We start from the raw sequence: 18,922 nt of genomic DNA, 5'->3' as shown, positions 1-18,922 counted from the left end.
GACTGAATCGAATGATATTGTTTGATTCATTTACTAAAGGATTGCAGTTTGAAAAAAAAATAAAATGAATGAATGCAGTTGCTTTCATTGAATGAAAGTGTTAAGCTTGAGTCAACGAGAAAAGCTGTTCTTATTATCTTAACAAGTGCAGTCTGTTTCATTTAATGAACGCATGCAGTTTGTATCATTCAATGAACGCGTGCAGTTTCCTTCATTGAATGAATGGCAAAAGTTAGATTCATCGGAATAGGACTTGCTGTGCTTCTCATCGAATGAATGTTTGCAGTTTGATTCATTAATGGTATAAATGCAGTTAAATTCAATCCATAAATGAGTGATGTTAGTACACATAAATCAATCAATTCCATATGATATTTTGAATCAATGATTGAAATATGAATCAAAGAATGAATGCAGCTTGATTCATAGAATTAAAGCGTTAAGCTCGAGGCATTGAATGAACAAGAAAAGCACTACTCATGGAATGAGCACGTGCAGTTTCCTCCATGGAGGAATTGTGTGCAGTTTCTTTGATTACCGCATGCAGTTTGTATCTTTGAATGAGCGCGTGCAGTTTCCTTCATTGAAAGAATGGCAAAAGTTAGATTCATTGGAATGGGACTTGCAATGTTCCTCATCAAATGAATGTTTGCTGTTTGATTCATTAATAGAATGAATGCAGTTAAATTTACTCCATAAATGAGTGACGATTGTACACTTAAATCAATGAATTCCATTTGATTCTTCGAAGCAATGATTGAAATATGGATCAAAGAATGAATGCAGCTTGATTCATTGAGAGCATTCTCTTATTCCTCACATAAGCGTAAAATGCCTTTGTGTTCTCCCTAATCCGTTCTGCCTGGCTTTCTCGCGCCCCTTCCTTGCTCACCTCAGACCATTTTTGAGCTCCTTCCTTGCCTGTCTATAATCCTCTAGAGCTGAACTTGACCCTAGGTTCCTCCACCTGTGTTCTCTTCATTAAACACAGAGAGTCAAATTCTTTATATCAGATGCAGCATCTGCTGTTCTCTATATTATACACAGGGACTGCTGTTGTCTAGATGAAACATATGGACTGCTGTTCACAATATTTTACACAGGGACTACTGGTCTTAATATTGTGCACGTGGAATGCTGTTCTCTAAAAGAGACACAGGCACTGCTGTTCTCTAAAATAGACAGAGGGACTGCTGTTCTCTATATTGTACACAGGAATGCTGTTCTCTATAATGTACACAGACACTGGCATTTTCTCTATTATACAGAGATGATTGTTCTCTGTATTAAATGCAGGGATTAATGTTCTTTATATTAGACATAGCATCTGCTATTCTCTATATTATACACAGGGACTGCTGTTCTTGTCATTGTTCACAGAGAGTGCTTTTCTCTATATTAAACATAGTTTCTGCTGTTCTCTAGAATACATATATGTACTGTTGACCTCTGTATAAGACACAGGGAATGCTTTTCTCGACGTAATACATATGAACTGCTGTTCTTTATATTGTGCACAGGCCTGCTGTTCTCTAAAATAGACACAGGGACTGCTGCTTTCTGTATTTTCCAGAGGGACTGCAGTTCTCTATATTGTATATATAGAGAACTGAAGGGCTTATGCCCGAAACATCGATTTTCCTGCTTGTTGGATGCTGCCTGACCTGCTGCGCTTTTCCAGTGAAGGCGGGCATAAACCGCCCCGTGTTTAACGTGGAGCAAGGCCCACATCGGGAAAACCAGCAGTATCCATTTTAAGCCAGCAGTATCCATTTTAAGCCAGCAGTATCCATTTTAAAGCAAACAGTATTCATTTTCAGACAGCAGCTGCCAGCCCGACCACGTGATCGGGAGAAGGGGACCCAAAGACAGATCCAAATACACACCAGACCAGACACTCGTCAGGATTCCAGACAATGGTCATGACTCACAGATCGAAACCCACCTTATAACCTCGTCAAGGTCCCAACTGACACACACCCATAACCTGATCATGCAAAACAGTCCCACACAAAAGGATGAACCTATCAGACACTTTGGAAGGAATAAAGGGGGATGTTAGCCTCCAGCCCTCACGGAGAGACAAGCAGATAGCACCCCGACCCATTCACATAAAGATAAACAGCACACCTTTTGTGTGTGCTGCCGACTCTCCGAGGACGGCAGGAATCTTGACATTCACACATACTCCAGCCATGAGTACCACCATTCACACTCATTCATACCCAATCTCCTACATCCTGACTCATGAAGTATATAACTTGTAACATCGCACGGGAAACGTTAGAGCGATCGAGATTCAAACCTCGGTTGGTCTCCGCCGGCGTTACATACTTCAATAAAGTTACCGATTGTCGAACCCCAGTCTGGGCTCGGACTGAGATCATTTCATCCTCGCTAACAATTGGGGGCTTCGTCCTGGTTAACGACGGCTGCTGGATCCCTGCGACGGCATTGGGTGAGTATCTTTACTCTTTTACTTCTCGTGTAAAAGTCTCCCAGTGCCCCGCAAGGGACTTCACTGCCGGCCGTTATCTGAACCTGTAAACAGAGTGGGGTCCGGCTGTCAGGTAACGACAGAGTACTCTTTAAAATTGTGTGTGTGCCTGTGTGAGTGATCCTTCGCGGTTGGGGGATTGGGGTCGTGATGCACTGGTAACGATGTGCATGAGACTGTTTTGATTTTTGTTTACTGTCATTTATTGGTGACGTGTTCTAGTGACTGATGGACTGAATTTCCCTGGACCAACGACTTTAGGTACGAGAACCCGACAGATTTGACCCCCTGCATAAAACACTGACAACCAAAGCCTTCCTGGATAACCTCTGCGGTGGGAATTTAGGGGATCCCATTGTACGTTGAGCCTGGTTTTATTAAATTTTGGCGCCATTCCTTGAGTCCGCGGTCGGGTCTGGAAGGCCTACACGCGCGACAAGATGGGAAGTCCTCCAAACCAGCCCGACGAGCGGAGCCTCTGGGTCACGCTTTCGCCCATTGCCTCCGCAGTCCCGGGTGATGGCCTCTGTGGGATTAGCGCGGAGAGGTCTGAGTTCACGCCCCCACCCCTGCACGCGGGCCCCTGGTTCATGCCCGGTGCCGGTGGGTACACACGGCCGCTGAACTTCAGGTGGTGAGAGAAAGACTCACGAGTTTTGTTTTTAGGTTGCGCGCCCTGGTACAGGCCCGCGCCTCACCCTTTTTATTTTATTGTTGTTTTTTCTGTGGTCTGTGCTCACGCCGTTCGCCCCTTGCACACAGGCCCCTGGTTCACACCCAGGATTCGCGGGGCACGCACGGTCGTTGGGCGTTAGGCGATGAAAGTGACACTCACAGTAACCCAGGGTCGTGCGATCGGATATAGACACGCGCCCCGTTTGTACCTGACCCACACTTGCCTTCGTCGACCCGGCGGCTAGGGTCCGATTTCAGGGAGTGGGCTCCCCGACTGGGAGGTGGATAAGTTAGCGCCAGTTACATCTCTCGCGCTCCTACACTGATAGTTTGGTAATTTTCAAGTCCTCTTTCCATTTAGCCCACTGCGCACGCTCCCCCGCACCATGGCTGACTGCGTGGCCGGCGATTTAGAATAGGGGCCAGAAGGCTCGCTTATTCGTTTCATAGCCGACGAGAATAAAAAGGTCATCAAGGCTATGCTGCGAGCGAGCTGGCGCATGTTAGACTCGTTAGCAAGGTCCAACTATACGTACAAGATAAGCAGAAACAGGCCTCAGATCACCTCGAAGCCCAGGTGCTTACCAACCGTACGATCCTACCGACATTATCTGAGCCTCCAAGCACCCCGCCGTCCCCCACCTGGGACTGGGAGGGGCTCGTGGATAACACAGGCCCCCGGGAATCTCACGCAAGCCTAGCTCGCGCCGCCCCGGTTAAAGTTGAATATAGCCCGGGGGTGGGGAGAGGGGGAGACCAGTGTCCCAAACCCACAACCCCCACCTTAAAATGACATACGTCTCCTTAACCCCGGGTGATACCATGAAACTCCTGGATAGGCTCCCCACCCTGAAGCCCCGCCACAACAATACTGAATTTTGGCAGCGGCTTAGGGAGATGCAGACCTGCCACAACCTCCAAAATAGGAACGTGGCCGGTCTGGTCCGGACCAAACTCCTGGAGAACCTGTGCTCCAGGCTCCAACCCGTGCACCAGAATGGGTCCTGGTGCGCCAACCTCAGAGACACCCGTTACAAGCAGGAGGCCGCCCTTGCGGACTTTTAGGCCAATGTCAGCGAGGCCCTCAACCACACGCCGGTCGACTGGAATGGCATTGTGGCCGTCACCCAGAAACCCGGCGAGAGTACTCAGGAATATGGGGTCTGTAAGTTCGAGGCCTTCCATCCCCGATGCTGACAGGCAGAACCCCGCATTTATCCAGCTATATAAGGATGTGTTAGGCCCCACACACCAGGCTGTCCTCCGGACAGGCCTGGTACCTTACGTCTCTTTCACGGAGCTTGAGAATTGGGTCATGTCCCTCGATAACCAAGCCCCGGCCACCGTTGCGGCAATTTTGACTCCCGAGCTGCTCGTTTGCTACCACTGCAGACAGATGGGTCAATACAAGTTTAACTGCCCGCTCTCCTTCCGACGCCCCGGAGACCCCAACTTGGGAGGGGGTGGCCCCGGCCAGTGCAGGGACAACCCGGGTCAGCACCGGGGCCGTTCCCCACCGCGGCATGCCCACCGTTGGCGCCCCTCGCGCCCCAGTGAACAGGGAACCCCTGAGCAGGGAACCAATGGTGACCCACGGCCGCAAAAACCCCACAAACCCCGCAGCCCTAGCCCGAAGCCTTCCGCCCACAACTGGGATCAGCTCAGTCGCGGGCAGCTGCTCGAGATCTTACACCTACTCGCCCGGCGTAAGGACTGAGTAGCGTCGGCCCCCGCCGAGGGAGCCGACCCCCGTATCTGGGTTTCTGCATCGCTTAGGGGCCGCCGATGCAACATTTTGATAGATACGGGGGCGTCAGTCTCCCTCACTGACCTCGACCTCCCCTCCACCCATCACTCCATTTCCATCACAGGGGTGGGGGGAAGCTCGGTTGTGGCCACCCTCCTGGAGATCGATGACATTCTACTCCCCGTCCACTTCTGGGTTTGCCCGAAATTGGAAGGGACGATCCTGGGCATTGACCTGCTGGGCGAACTGGGAGCGGTGGTGGACACGTTCCACCGACGCCTCCTATGGACGTCCCGCAAATCCCATAAGAGCGCCCTTGAAGATAGATGGGTCCCCACTAGATTGGTCACTGCACTCGCGCCCTGCGTCCCTATCACTCGGGACCGGACCGGGGATGGCGCCTTCGGAACAGTCTGCCAGTTGGTTCCGGAGGTCTGGGCTACGAGCAAGCAGGACTGCGGCCTTGTCCGTTCCCCTCCCGAGCGGATACTCGGCCTTGTACACCCCCCGCATCGACAGTATCCGATCAAACCCGAGGCACTGCGCGCCACGGAGACCATTGTAGCTGAACTCACCAGCCGTGGTGTCTTGCGACCCGCGGTGTCCACCACCAACTCCCCCATATGGCCAGTCCGTAAGCCGGATGGGAGCCATTGGCTCACCATCGATTATACTGCACTCAACCGGGTCACACCCAAAGAGCACCCCATTGTTGCCAGCCTGTCCACCATCTTTAACGGCCTAGAGCCTTCCCACTGGATCTTTACGGTCCTGGACGTGGCAAATCGCTTCTGATCCATCCCGCTGCACCCTGACTCTCAGAACAAGTTTGCCTTCACGCTGCGAGACAGGCAATACACATGGACCTGGCTGCCACAAGGCTTTCACAACAGCCCCAACATTTTCCACAGGGTCATGAGTCGGACCCTCGACGAATGCGACCTATCCCTTTCTCTAGCACCCTCTTGCAGTACGTGGACGACCTCCTGATTGCATCCACGGAAGTGCGCTCCCACCTGGGAGCCCTGACCACCATCCTGTGCACCCTCGCCTGGGCAGGTTTTAAAATCAGCCCCACAAAGGCCCAGATCGGCCTGGCCACAGTCCGATACCTGGGCCACGACATTAGCCAGGGCAGCAAGACCCTGCCTCCCGATCGTAAGTTGGCCATCGCCGACATGCCACGGCCAGACACGCTCAGGGGAATCCGCCGCATTATGAGCCTTTTCAACTACTGCCGCGCCTTCATAGCACATTTCACCACCATCGCTGAGCCCATCCAGAGTCTGGTAAAGGGGGTATAGGCCCCGGGACAGAGCGGGTGGAGTGGAGCCCCGAGCAAGACGATACCTACTTCAAGCTAAAAACCCACCTCCTCTGTGCCCCGGCCCTGTGCCTTCCCGACATCTCTAAGCCCTTTCATATCTTTTATAGCCTGGAAGGGGGGTTCTATAGTGCCGTGGTTACCCAACTCTCCAGGGACCGCATGAAGACTCTACTAAGGAGTCCCTGGTCGTGTGTGGGATGCACTGCTGCGGGGCCGCACTTGACTGCGCCGCGTGGGTGGTCCCTGTGTTCGAGCCGGTTCTCATGTCTGGTCAGATCATCCTGCACACCGGACACACTATAGTGGAGTTCCTGAATACAGGACGCCTCCGAACCGTCTCTGACGCCCGTAGGGCAACCTGGGAGGCAGTCCTCCTCCCCGGGGACAAATCCATTAGAATAGTTAGGGACACGGGAATGAACCCCGCGGACGGGATTATAACTGTAGGGGAACCCCACCACTGCCAGGCCATCATGGATTCAGCTGAGGAGGACTATGTTGCCGATATCTCGGACCCCGACCTGGTCCTATACGTTGACGGCTCACGCCGGTTGGTTGAGGGGTCCTACTGGACGGGTTGAGCAGTGGTTGACGACACCAGGACCACCCGAGAACAGGGGACATTTAACGGCGAGACCTCAGCCCAAGTCACAGAGCTGGTCGCCCTCACGGCAGCACTCTGCATGGGGGCGGGCAAGCGGGTGAATATTTTCACCGACAGCCAGTACGCTTTTGGGGTAGTCCATGGCTACATGACAGCATGGAGCCGCCGGGGTTTCGTCATGGCCAGCGGCGGCCAGATAAAACACGAGAACACAGTCCATGATTCAGTGGCGGCAGCGCGCCTTCCCCTGCTCACAGCCGTTGTAAAAATCAAGGCACACCAGCGGGCCACCACCGCTGATCAGTTAGGGAATATTGGGCCGACCAGGCCACCAGGCCGCCGCAGGTGCCCCTCTACCCCCCGTACGCGCTGCGCCTGTGAATGAAGTCCAGGACGTTAACGTCCTGGACGTCCAGAATGGCGCTCAAGGAAAGGGAGGACTGGAGGGCAAGGGGCACGATCCCCGACCCGAATGGGGTATGGCGCCGCGACGGAAAGGTAGTGGCCCCCGCAGCCAACAGAACAACCCTGATACAGCTACATCACGAGCCTGACCACGCAGGCCGGGAGGGGACACTCGCGAGGCTGCAGACTGACTGCTGGTGGCCCGGACTTGGCGGCGACGTGGTCAAGCAGTGCCGCCGGTGCATTGTCTGCGCCCAACATAACCCAGGGAGGCCCTTGCGCATTCAACCACCAACCACAGCCTAACAGGCCCTGGGAGAACCTCTAGGTCGACATCACATGACCCTTGCCCGCCAGCCGCGGCAAGAAGTACTGCCTGGTCATAGTCGTCCACTTCACGCGCTGGGCAGAGGCTTTCCCGACACGGGACTGCACATCAGCCACTGTTGGCAGAATCGTGGCATTCGACATCTTTCCGCGATGGTGGGTCCCCCTCCAGATTGACTCAGACCAGGGAACACATTTCACGGGACGCGCGATGAAACTGGCCTGCCGCCTCCTGGTTATCCATGTTTCCTTACACCTCCAGAGTTCGGGCATGGTCAAACGCATGAACCTGACCCTCAAAGTAGCGATCGCGAAAGCAATCGCCGAGACTGGTCAGGGCTGTGTGGACGTCCCGCCCTGCATTCTAATGCGCCTCAGAGCCACCCCGTGCCGTCCATTGGCCTCACTCCCTTCGAACTCATGACGGGCAGGGCCATGCGACTACCCGAGACTGTCATCGAAAGGGGTGAGGACATGGCCCCACTTAGGGATAGGATGGCCCATGACATCAGACAGCTAGACGCGCAGCTGCGGGCCCTCAGACAGACCACCGTAATGAACAGGACATCAGGGACCTAACGAAACAGTAGCAACAACCGCCTCCCAAACCCCTCCCGGGCGTTGGGGACAAAGTCCTGGTCTGGGCCCCCGACCGGCCCGGCTTTGCCCCTCGGTGGTGGGGGCCGCACGAGATCATCCTCACCACTGACACCTGCGCCTGCATCGATATGAAGGGGAAGGGCAGGTGGAAACATTGGTACCAACTTAAACCTTTCCCCAGGGCCCGACTGGATGGACGACAAAGTGAGGCCAATGTGAGGAGTGGCCGGAACATCGGCCCAGCCACCTGACTGGCAGCCACACCGACTTATCCCCCCTGGTTCCCTGACCGGGAATTGCCCCACTCACCCGCACTCCCCCGACACGCCTGATGAGATTTTAACACTTTCTCCTCTTAGAGCAACAGTGGTGGACCGGTCCGGGAGGGCGGGGGGGTGGGGCGCAGAACACATGTACGTTTACTAATCATACACCCTGACGAGGGTGTCTCTCTCTCTCTCCCTTTCTCTTTTTTTGACAGATCATGTCCCACCGGTGCACCGTCCCCCACATCCTCCTCTTCGCCATAGGACTCATACCCCCTTCGTCCGGAGCTCCAGACAACTTCTACCACCATGGCGTTGCCTTCAACTCATCCAGTGCTATCTGCATCCCTGCGAGGGATAAGCCTGACGAGGTCATTTTTCAACGCCGGACTGGAGGTCCTCCAGGTAGGCAGACAGACAATCTGCCTACTCTGCACATCGGAGCACGACCCACGACCAACCTGCCTACCACGTACAGACACTATGGACCTGCGGGGAGTGCATGTTCGGAACGATGTGCGTTGTGCCAGACAACCTCGCCTCGGCCCCCGTCTTCGACGCATTCGTGATCCGGGACCTGTCCGTTTGCGGTACTATGAGCCGACCAATGCCCCTGTGATTTCTCTATATTTGTGTTTCTCACCCCCCCAACCTCAGCACCAACAACCATGACTCCCGAGATACTACCGTGCCCCTCTCTGAGGCCAGGGCCCGCGGGGGGACTGGTACTATTGGAGGAGGGGGAAGTCCTTTATGATAACGTCCGACACGAGGTCATGCCCGTGCTGGTCAATATATCGGGCATCCGGATACCGGAATATTGCACAGCACAGGTATGCAACCTATACACCATGATGGGAACAGAGGTGATAGAGAGGGCTATAGATGCCATGGGGGCAACCCACTATCGAACCGACATACACAACACACAATGACGCAGACGGGACATTATCAGTGACGCCCTCACAGGACTCAACACAGGAACATCCGTGGTAAACTCCCTAGATATCCAGGGCCTGAACAAGAAAGTCAAACATCCAAAAGGAGTGATGAGAGACCTGTTAGCAAGATCCCTCACACACCAGGCAGAACAGGCATTTCTGGGGGAAGAGGGAGCACACATTCAGCTCGACGGCATTGCAGTCCTGGAGACACATGCTCACACCATCAACCGCCTTATTGATCGGGAAAGGGAGAACACGGCTCACATTCAGGAGGGGCAGCTGTGCCATGCGTATGGCCTGTGGATGGTAGCCCAGATCTGACACAACCTGGATCAGATACAAAGAGGGGAGGTGCCCGACTGGATCGATAGAGCAACAGTGGTGGACCGGTCCGGGAGGGCGGGGGGGTGGGGCGCAGAACACATGTACGTTTACTAATCACCCTTGGGGTGCAGGTTCATAGCACCTTGAAAGTGGAGTCACAGGTAGATAGGATAGTGAAAAAGGCGTTTGGTATGCTTTCCTTTATTGGTCAGAGGACTGAGTGCAGGAGTTGGGATATCATGTTGCGACTGTAGAGGACATAGGTTAGACCACTGTTGGAATATTGCATGCAGGTCTGGTCTCCTTCCTATCAGAAATATGTTGTGAAACTTGAAAGGATTCAGAAAAAAATTACAAGAATGTTGCCTGGGTTGGAGGATTTGAACTATGGGGAGAGGTTGTTTTCCCTGGAGCGTTGGATACTGAGGGGTGACCTTATAGAGGTTTTCAAAATTATGAGGGACATGAATAGGATAAATAGGCATTTTTTTCCCCCGGGGTCAGGGAGTCCAAAACTAGAAGGCATAGGTTTAGGGTGAGAGGGGAAAGATATAGAAGAGACCAAAGGGGCAACTTTTTTCACGCAGAGGGTGGTACGTGTATGGAATGAGCTGCCAGAGGATGTGGTGGAGGCTCGTACAATTGCAACATTTAAGAGGCATTTGGATGGGTATATGAATAGGAAGGGTTTTGAAGGATGTGGACCGGGTGCTGGCAGGTGGGACTCGATTGGGTTGGGATATCTGGTCGGCATGGATGGGTTGGACTGAAGGATCTGTTCCCATGATGTACATCTCTATGACTCTGACTCTAAATGGCCAGTTTCCATGCCATAGGGATTGCACGAGAAAGTCATTTGGACAGGTACCTAATAGCAAATGTTTGGATGCATATAGACCAAGGGGAGGTAGGTGAGATTAACTTAGTTTGGAATTATGGTTGACACGGGTTGATTGGACACAGGATCTGTTTCTGTGCTTTTTAACATTACAAATCCAATTCTCGCTATCTCTACATTCCTCCCTCTTCACATCTCTGCCTATCACTGTCACCTCATCCAGCCTCACAACTCTTCCTTATCTCTAATAATTCCTCTCCAGCCTCAGAACCCTCCCTAACTCTAATCCCCTCCAGTCTCTCAAATCTCTGCTACATGTGCCTTTCTTTGATTCCAGCCTTGAGGATACCCCATTTTTATTTCTCACTTAATGACGGCCCTTTCAGTTTCCTGCGCCGAGCTCCAGAATTCCTCCTAAACCTCTCCATCGCACTTTCCTCCCAAACACATTGACCAATCATGTGTCATCTATTCTAATATCATCTTTTCTGACCTGGTTGCAAAGGTGGCCTATCATATTTCTATATTAAGTGTCTCGAGGTTTACAGCACAGAAAAAGGCTCTGTGGGCCATTGAGTCTGTGACAGTAAATAAAACTACCACCTAACTATCCTAATCCATTTTCCAATACTTGGTCCATCGCGTTATCTGTCTTGGCATTGCAAGCGTAAACCTAAATATATCACAAATGTTGTTGGGATTTCTGTGTCTCCCACCCTACCAGGCAGTGAGATTTAGTACAACTATTGCTCGATGATAATATCATCCACAGGAACATAGAGCACCTGGGTCTGTGCAAAACAGATCACCCACACATTGGGAAGGATGGCAGGGTCCCTTGGAGGGGGGCATAGGAAATTTACCAGGATGGTTCAAAGAATGGGAGATTTTAGTAGGTGTTTTGGATTTGTTTTACACTATTCATTTTTATGATATTGGTGTTGCAGATACATAGAAAATATCGATCTACGATAGAGGCTCTCTCCTACTCAACCTCTCCACTTGCCTGGGTTGTGCTATCCTTCAGGTTAAACCAGCACCAGCCATCTCTCCCTAATGAGAGAGCAGCCCTATGGTCTGGGAGGACACTGCTGACTTTACCTTTTACACAGTGATGTCACTGTGCCTTGGGGATGGGGAGAGGGAATGCTGAAGGTGGTGGATGGGACACCACTCAGGCACAGTGCTTTGTCCTGGTGGATGGTCACTTTCTTTAATATGTTGGGAGCTGCACTGATGTAGGCAAGTGGAGAATGTTCCAACACAATCCTGGTGTGTACCTTATAGAGAGCAAACAGATAGTGGGGAATCAGGGGTTTGGGGAAACTGAGATCGTTCTCCTTGGAGCAGGGGAAATTGAGGAGAGCTGTGACTGAGGGGTTTACAAAAGTTTCACATTATAATAATAAACCTTACACCCATCAGCTCATTATAGAAGGATTACCCAAAATGTAGCACCTCGCATTTAGCTGAATTAAACTCCATCTACCACTTTTCAGCCCAATGGCCCATCTGGTCAAGATCCTGTTGTAATCTGAGGTAACCCTCTTTGCTGTCCATTACACCTCCAATTTTGGTGTCATCTGCAAACTTACTAACTGTACCTCTTATGCTCACATCCAAATCATTTATGTAAATGACAGAAAGTAGAGGGTCCAGCACCGATCCTTGTGACACTCCACTATCACAGGCCTGCAGTCTGAAAAACAACCCTCCACCACCACCCTCTGTCTTCTACTTTTGAGCCAGTTCTGTATCCAAGTGGCTAGTTCTCCCTGTATTCCATGAGATCTAACCTTGCTAATCAGTCTCCCATGAGGAACCTTGTCGAACGCCTTACTGAAGTCCATATAGATCACATCTACTGCTCTGCCCTCATCAATTTTCTTTGTTACTTCATCAAAAAACTCAATCAACTTTGTGAGACATGATTTCCCATGCACAAAGCCATGTTAACAATCCTGAATCAGTCCTTACCTTTCCAGATATATGTACATCCTGTCCTTCAGGATTCCCCCCAACAACTTGCCCACCACCGAGGTCAGGCTCACCGGTCTATAGTTCCCTGGCTTGTCTTTACTGCCCTTCTTAAACAGTGGCATAACATTAGCTAATCTCCAGTCTTCCGGCACCTCACCTGTGACTATCGATGATACAAATATCTCAGCAAGAGGCCCAGCAATCACTTCTCTAGTTTCCCACAAAGTTCTCGGGTACACCTGATCAGGTCGTGGGGATTTATCTACCTTTAACTGTTTCCAGACATCCAGTCCGTCCTCCTCTGTAATCTGGACATTTTGTAAGATGTCACCATCTATTTCCTTACTGTCTATATCTTCCATATCCTTTTCCACAGTAAATACTGATGCAAAATATTCATGTAGTATCTCCCCCATTTTCTGTGCTGATCTTTGAGGGGCCTTATTCTCTCCCTAGTTACCCTTTTGTCCTTAATATATTTGTAAAAATCCTTTGGATTCTCCTTACTTCTATTTGCCAAAGCTATCTCATGTCCCCGTTTTGCCCTCCTGATTTCCCTCTTAAGTATACTCCTACTTTCTTTATACTCTACGGATTCACTTGATCTATGCTGTCTGTACCTGACATATGCTTCCTTCTTTTTCTTAACCAAACCCTCAGTTTCTTTGGTCATCGAGGATTCTCTATACCTACTAGCCTTTCCTTTCACCATGACAGGAATATACTTTCTCTGGATTCTTGCTATCTCATTTCTGAAGGATGGTCACTAAGACTGTTTCTTTAGCTCTGTTGAAATCGGCATAATGAAGAAGCAAATGGTGGGTTGAAAATGGCAATGATCGGCTTTCGTAGGTTGATGTTTGTTAGAGTTTGTATCGACAGTATAAATGTTTGAGCACTTATTCAAGGGCATGCAGTTAGCTGCTAGAGGAAGTGATGGGGGCTGGTACAATTACGACATTTAAAAGACATCAGGATGAGTATGTGAGTAGGAAAGGTTTAGATGGATATCAGACAAGTGCTAGCAAATGGAATGAAATGAGATGAGAATTTCTGGTTGGTATGGACGAGTTGGACAGGAGGGTGTGTTTCCAAGCTGTGCATCTCTGTGACTCTGTGCCTCTGAATAGTCTATTGCAGAGAGTTTCAGACAGGGCTTGGTTTGTGTGTCTCTCTCATGCTTCCTCAGAAACTGCAATCCCTATGTCTCCAAATTTCCACAAGACTAAGAAATAGGTAGAAGAGGGTCAGTAATGAGGGAATGCTGCACTGTCGGAGGGTCAACACTGAGGGAGTGCTGCACTGTCAGAGGGTCAGTACTGAGGGAATGCTGCACTGACAGAGGTTCAGGACTGAGGGAGCATTGCACTGTCAGAGATTCAGTACTGATGGAGTGCTGCACTCTCAGAGGGTCAGTACTGAGGGAGTGATTCAGTGTGAAAGGATCAGTGCTGAGGGAGTGCTGCACTGTGAGAGGGTAAGTACTGATGGAGTGCTGCACTGACAGAGGGTCAGTACTGAGGGAGTGCTGCACTGTCAGAGGATCAGTTTGAGGGAGGGATGCACTGTCTGAGGGTCAGGACGGAGGAAGCACTGCAATGTCAGAGGGTCAGTTTGAGGGAGGGCTGCACTGTCAGAGAGTCAGCACTGCGGGCGTGCTGCACTGTCGAAGGATCAGCACTGTGGGAATGCTGCACTCTCAGAGGGTCAGTGCTGACTGAGCACAGCACTGTCTTGTGGTCTAACAAAAGTACTAAATTGTTCAGTACTTTTCTGCATCTGTCCCTGCTCAGCAATGATTCCCGCGTCCAGATTCCAGGGACTGTATTCAAACAGACGGCCTTCATTTGGTTATTGAACCTGAAGAGCTTCCACGCTCTTTTCCCAGGGTTGGAGTTTTCGTTTCGCGTGACTGACCTGTCAGCTCTTAGGGATATTTTCATGCTGCAGGGCAGAGGTTTATTCCTCAGCTTCCGTGTGCTCATCCCAAATGAATCTCACTGTCCCACACCCAGCAGAGTCGTGTGTTCATTATTTCTGAGCTTCCCAATGCTAATCCACATCCAGAATGACATCCCACACTCCTCCAAATCATTTCGGAGGCTAATTGTCTGGCAGAGAGGAATGCTAAGAGAGGAAATAAAAATCTGAAAGGACTTTACAGTTACATTAAGGGTGAATTGATAATGAGAGAAAGAGTAGGTTGTGGAACACAGTGAGAGTTTGTACATGGAACCAAAGGGTGTAGTGAATTCTGTCAGTGCTCATTGGGACAGGGCTGATATGAAATCGTGGAGATGCTCTGTGATACGGTTAAATGAATGAGCATGTATATATAGAGAGAGATGGTTCTCAGTGGTCTGATCTTCTTAAAACTCGATAAATCTCCAAAGACGGTAGAAATCTATTTCAGTTTACCGAATGAGGTGATGGAGGAAGTAGCAGGTATGCTTACAAACATTTTCAAATCCCCTCTGGCCACAGGAGAGGGGTCGTCGGACTGGCCACGTGGTACTGTTATTCAAGAAGGAGCATGGGATATACCAGGCAACTACAGACTAGTCAGGCTAATATCGTGGGTAGGACGACTGTTGGAAGCAATTTTGGGAGATAGAATTAATCAGCATTTAAAGAGCCTGGTGTTCATGAACAACAGTCAGAATGGTTCTGTTAAGGGGAGGTCAGGTCTGACCAATGGGATTGCACTTTTTAAGGAGGTGATCAGGTGTGTAAATAAGGGCAATGTTTTCCTGTCGTACACTTGGAGGTCAGTTAGGCTTTTATCAGGACCCATACTGGAAACTGATAGTGAACATAAAAAAACTCAACATCCAAGGAATTTGGCACAGAATGCTGAGTGGGAGGAAGCAGACAGTGATGGCCCAATTAGAAATCCCTGTCCATTCCTGTCTCACAGAAGTTACTGTTGGGTGTCCTGCTGATGTGGCTGATAGAAAAAAAATTAGATTTGAATGGTTAATCAGTGGGTTGATGAATGATATGAAGATTGGTGGGGTGATCAATACTGAGGAGGATAGCCTTAGGTTACAGAAGGATGGAGATGGCCTTGTCAGATGGACTGATCCGTGGCAACGGGTGAGGTGCCTGAAGGCTGGAGGGTGATTAATGATGTGCCATTATTGAAGTAAGGCTGCAAGGTACAGCCATTGAACTATGGAGCTATGAGCCTGATGGAAGTAGTGGGTAAGCTGTTGGAGGGCATTCTGAGAGACAATTTACATGCATTTGGAAAAGCAAGAATTGGTTAGGCATGGTCAGCATGGCTTGTGGAAATGGCTTGTCCAATTTGATTGAGTTTTTGAAGGGTTGACTGAGAAGATAGATGAGAAGGCTTCACATGGGAGACTGCTTAGTAATAGGTTAGATGACATGACATGCAGAGAGAGAGGACAGCACAGTGCCTCAGTGGTTAGCACTGCTTCCTCACAGCACCAAGGATGCAACTTTGATTCTAGCTCTCGGCCACTCTCTGTGTGAAGTTTACACATTCTCCCTGTATCTGTGGGTTTCCTCCAGGTGCTCCAGTTTCTACCCACAATCCAAATATGTGCAGTTTAGGTCGGGTGGCCATGGGAAATTCAGAATTACAAGGATGGAATAGAGAGTTTGAGCGTAGGTGGGATGCTTTTCAGGCAGTCTGTGAAGGCTTGATGGGCCGAATGGCTTGGTTTTTCACTGTACGAATTCTCCAATTAATCCAGAGACCCAATAATGTTCTGAGGACCAGGCGTCCAACCTTGGACTGTGGTGGATGTGGGTCCTTACAGTTTGAAGCGGTTTGTGGATGAACGCAGTCTGAGAGTTGGGCTGGGCTGTGTTCTGAGGTGTTGAGGGTGTGAATGTTTTGTGGAGGTACTGTCTGAGGGACGTTGGGGGTGAACACAATGGAGTGGTGCTTTCTGAGGTATGAGGGAGCACTATCTGGTGGTACAAGGTGCAGAAGGTAGGAAGGTACAGACACACTTCCCTGATCATTCCCTCAGGGTCCGCAAGGCACGCTGGTATCGTAATTTGGGGCCGTGGCCACGTCCATTTTAGAATACTCAGATCTTTTTAAACAGTTAGTGAAAAGTAACATCACCATGTGTCTTAGACATGGATTGGAGAGAAGCTGTTGTTTATCTATGGTCACTTGTGGCTTGGAGATGCTTTAGAAAAGCAGGCACCCAAACAGACCAACGCTGTCGATGCAAGAAGTGGTGCACAGGAAGATCCACAGGTCATTTGCAGTTGCCGTCTGTCTCCCTAGAGCAGTCATCATGCGAGATCAGGGTTCAGTCCGAGGAGAAGTAACTCCACGTTTGTACAGTAATCGTGGTTGTGTGAGTGTGTGTGTGTATCTCTGTGTGTGTAAGAGACAGAGAGACAGAGGGCGAGCGTCTGTCCGTGTGTGAGAGAGAGAGTGCATGTGTGTATCTCTGTGTGTCTATGTGTGTGAGAGAGGGATTATGTGTTTGTGTAGTGTCTGTCTAAGTGTGAGTTTGTGTGCGCGTGTGTGTGTGTGAGAGAGGAATGTGTGTGTGTAAGAGAGAGAGTGTGTGTATGTGTTTTAGGGAGTGTGTATGTGTGTGTGTGTGTGTGTATGTTTGAGGGAGTGAGAGAGTTGTATGTGTGTAAACTAACCAGTCTAATTGTGTGCCCAGCTGATGTTTCAGGTGAATTGGTCCTTATGTCTCCACAGAGACAAAAGCTGCAAGAGTTGCTTAACTGGGGTAAAGAGAGTGTTGTTCATTCCAGTGGGAATTCATCCAGTAAAACTTCTCTGAACCGTTCCCCACACACTAACGTCCCTCTGGCAGTGCAGTGACTAGTCCTGCACACAGTGCTTCAGCTGCAAACCAATGTAATGTCACCATAGTCTTACCAGAGCACGGGACAGCTCCTCATCACAGAGCGGTGTCTGGTGGTGATTTAATCAGAGGGTCACCATGGCCCAGCTGAGGGGAGAGGTTGGGATGGAGAGCACTTCAGGGATTGAACCCACGCTGTTGGTTTTTACTCTGCATTGTAAACCAACTGTCCAGCCAACTATGCTAACTGACTTCACTCCGGGGCATGCCTGTAGAACCCAATCACAGCCAGCCTGCACCTCAATAAGAGCCACAAGCAAGGCCAATCGGCCTCCACCTTAACCCAGAAGGGAGAGTATGGGAAGCTGATGAAGGAAACAAGCCCCTCCCATGTGGCCTACTGAAATGGAGCTGAAGGACAGAACAGACCTGGCCTGCTGTTTGCTTCCCCGTGACTGGCCTGCTCCACGTGAGTGAGAAACTGAGGGGAATCTCGAGGAGATTTCACTTCTCACTGAGAGGCTGCAACTCCAATCCAAATTAGGCTGGTTCCCTCCGAGACTCATGGAAGAGTGCAGCACTCTACAGATCAGGCCCTTCTGTCGTCATAAACTCCAGTGTTGGGGCCAAGTGCTGGGAGATAGCATTAAGAACATAAGACCATCCGAAATAGGAACAGGAGGAGACCAGTCAGCCCCTCGAGCCTGCTCTGCTATTCAATAGGATCACGGATGATTCAACATTTGATTTGGGAGCTGAAACCAGGACAATGCAGAGACAGACAATCAAATTATTCTGCCATGAAGACTCATCAGAGAGAGAGTGAGCGAACACACGAACACACACACACACACACACACACGCACGCACACACACACACACACACACACACGCACACACACAGACACACACACAGAGACGCACACAGACGCAGACACAGACCCACACAGACACACACACAGACACGCACACACACAGACACGCACACACACAGACACACACAGGTGTTTGTCCAATGTGTGCAGGAAGGTTTCCTGACACAATATGTAGACAGGCCAACAAGAGGTGAGGCCATACTGGATTTGGTTATGGGTAACAAACCAGGCCAGGTGTTAGAATTGGAGGTAGGTGAGCACTTTGGGTACAGTGACCACAATTCGGTGACTTTTACTCTAGTGATGGAGAGGGATAAGTGAGCACTGCAGGGCAAGAGTTATAGCTGGGGGCAGGGAAATTTTGATGCGGTGAGGCATGACTTAGGATGCGTGACTTGGAAAAGTAGGCTTCAAATATAAGCCTATGTAAAGATGAGGCGTGAAGGTTCAATTGGGGCGATTGAGAGGTAGCCAGGAGGGATCTGAAGAGAGAGCTAAGGAGGGGACATGAAAAGTCCTTGGTTGGTAAGATTAGGGAAAACCCAAAGGCTTTCTATAGGTATGTCAGGAATAAAAGAATGACTCGAGTAGGAATAGGTCCAGTCAAGGATAGTAGTGCGAAGTTGCGTGTGGAGGCTGAAGAAATTGGGGAGACACTGAATGAATACTTTTCGTCAGTATTCACTCAGGAACAGGACATTG

This window comes from Hemiscyllium ocellatum, chromosome 40 (genome assembly GCF_020745735.1).
Source record: "Hemiscyllium ocellatum isolate sHemOce1 chromosome 40, sHemOce1.pat.X.cur, whole genome shotgun sequence".
NCBI lineage: Eukaryota > Metazoa > Chordata > Chondrichthyes > Orectolobiformes > Hemiscylliidae > Hemiscyllium > Hemiscyllium ocellatum.
This window is presented reverse-complemented; position numbering follows the sequence as displayed.